Consider the following 3,294-nt stretch of genomic DNA (forward strand, 5'->3'; position numbering starts at 1 on the left):
ATTGCTGAGAAATATCGATATCGCTACAGACAAATTATCAAGGCGTCGTATTAAGCTATTGCATAGCTTTCGTCGCGGGCTTTGATCAGTCTGTGCCGGTCGCAGGTCGGTGCGGCGTTACCAGACTTCGGCACGGTGTTTGTCTGCGTGCGACTATGCGTACCTATCAGAATTATAATTGCATAAACTGTGATAAGTTGATAAAAAAAGCAATGCAAAAGCCGAAGGTCCCCAAGTGTCGCACGTCTTGTTTTAATTTCAAACAATTCTACCGGTCCTGTTAAGCCTTCATTTTAAGTAAAACGACAGTTACCCACTTCGTCCACTCATGTCTTGAATTACGAAAGGCTTCGAATTGAGTAATTTTTTTCGCCACTTACTTCGGTCTACGGCAAACTAATTATGCTATCAAGACGAGCATTAATGTACAATTTGAACATGTTATGGCACGATTTGAAATTATTTCTTCCAAGTCGATTATTAGTTGTATTAAGTCATTATTGATTGGTACTTCTATTCTATATTTCTTTTAATAGCTTCATACTTTCATTACTTGCCTAATACTGCTGTGAAGATAATATTGGCAGTATACTGTATACGTTGCAGTAGATAATAGATATAAGTATATACCTACGTAGATAATTATTCTTAGTCTTAACTCTTACCCCTCTAAGATTGATCTGCCTGCAAAAAACTCTTATAGGGTGGGCTGCACCAACTAACTTTAACTATAACTACAGTGCGAAATGTCAAATCTCTGGTTAAGAACGCTATATTTAACTTTAACCATAACCGCTCATACCTGCTTAAATCGACATTTTTTCGTGAAAATTTACTTTTGATTTAAGAAATATTTTTTCTGTCGATTTTTGCGGGTAATGAAATTTTTATACTCTCAATCCCGTTACGGTCTGTAGGATGTATCTTGAATAAAAATATAAACGCAACAGACATCTGTCAATTTCTCCGGTCAGTTAAAGCTGAATTTTGCCTTAACTATAACCATAACTTTAACCTTAACTTTAACTTTAACCACGCCTCTGGTGCAATCACGGAGCTAATGGGTGCAACCCACCCATAATGTAGTAGATTATTATCTAATAGGTAAATCCGTTACTTATTTTGTAGATTACACATGTTACATGCATGCTTAGGTAGCATGACCACGGTGGAAATGCGACATATTAGACAAAGAATATTAATGTACTTAACGCTAACAGATTTTAGCGACAAACTGACAAAACGTTAAACTTGGTGTTCTTTGTTACACAGTACACTTGGTTCATATTTTAATAACTGCCAGTTATTAGCGTGCATTAATCATGCGACGCTGAATACAAAAGACAAAAATAGTACAGCGTGACGAAAACTTAGCTGCAATCATAGTGCGTTCCACTAATATTTTGAAACGTGCGACGTCATCTATTGACGAAATGCCAAATCAAAATGTTACAAATTTTGTTTTAAGGTATTCATCGCTAGATGTCATTAAAAATATTTCAGACAGTACTGGTATCCCTCACTAGATGGCAGAAAACCTTACATGTCAGCAATGTGACGTATGTCAATTTCAACTGATACTCTCGATATCAATTGTCAAATACCTACCTATTGCAAAACAAAAGAAACAAAAGTTGGATTTTTTTATGTAACAATAACACAATGAATAATTTACTCATCAAGAAGTTAATAAAGACAAACAACGAGACGTATCCAGAAGTAACGTTTTCATATCCACTTTTAGACAGAAAGGTCACCAAAGCGTTAGCACGAAGTTTTGTTAAAATTCTAACAACTTGTAAAGAAAACTCCAACGTGAATAATAATATTAGAACCTCAATACTAGAGCACATCAGAAAACTGTGTGTGATACAACCTCAAAATCATGTGCAACTTGATGAAACTTTTTTGGAACTTCTGTGTAAATTCTACGAAGATAACATACAGGAGGCGAATAAAACCACTGATATCATAGAGAAGAAGCTGAATGACTTTCTACTTGTAACACACAAAGATTTAGACCTAAACTCCTCTGTAAAAATAAGTTTGAATCCAGAGATTGTACAAAGTTTAATAAACATAAACAATCAGAGAAATAATCTGTCAAATATTTTTAAAGATGTATTAAATTGGGACACAAGAGAAGAGAGTTCAATCATTCTGAATAATCTTTGGAATAACCATGAAGGTCTGGATTTAAATATTTTAAATGACTTGTCTTTGAAAATGAAACCGCACATTGAAAATGTTATGTTAAATATTTGTACGGAACTACTGAATAATTCTTATTGTAATTTAAATGACATCTTTAGTTCTAATAATGAATTCAATGTAATTTGCAAAATAAGTTTTAAGTCTAGTAATTGTTTTCAAACAGTTTGTAGTATTTTAAATTATATTTTTATAAGATCACATTTTAATATGCAAATAGAAAACCTTGTTAAAGAGTATGTTGATAATGTAAAATTTAGCTGCACAGATAGTTTTGCTCTTCTATATCCAAATCATCTAACTACTTATGTGCCTTTGTTAGATATAGAAATTAATCAATTACCTAGTCCTTTACAAGAATCTTTAATCAATTCTACTTTACAGAGTTTGAAAAATATTCATGCAGAGTCTGAAACAGACATTATAATGTTATTGACTCATTTTCCAGATTGGTTTGATGCATATTTTTGTAAATAAATGGTTTTTAAAATTAAGTTATTTTATTCCAATCAAGTCTCAGCAAATCTGTGACAAAATCTTTTTAATAAAGTTTAAATTTTTAAAGTTCTAGAAAGTGGTGCTAATGGAGGTGATCCTTGTATAATGGAGGTCAGTGAGGTGATCAGAATAAGCATAGAGATCACAAAGCTTTTGTAGATTGACAGGATACTATTTTAATTTATTACAAAATATTTTAGCCTAGCAGATTTTTACTGACCAAAATCAGTGGGGAAAGCTTGGTGCCATTGCCGCTTTTAAAACACCCTATTTAAGACATGGAAATCGGGACACAAGGCGAATTTGTGATTAAAGAATTTAGATCTAGATCATTTAAAATACATTAATCATAATACTCATTAGACATAATTTCTTAATCAGTTATCCAAGAAGCTTACACTTAATCACGGACGTAAAAAAAATATATTAAGTCTATGGCCCTGGGTGTAAGCTTCTTGCAGTTATCTATTCTAAATTAAAAAAAACCGACTGGCCTTTTACTAAGCTCATTTTTTCATCGATGTAGAAGAAGAAGTACTGACGCTGCTGTCATGATGCATTTTTACAAGTTGTCAAAATCAAAAC

Source organism: Aricia agestis, chromosome 21 (assembly GCF_905147365.1).
Source record: "Aricia agestis chromosome 21, ilAriAges1.1, whole genome shotgun sequence".
NCBI classification, from domain to species: Eukaryota; Metazoa; Arthropoda; class Insecta; order Lepidoptera; family Lycaenidae; genus Aricia; species Aricia agestis.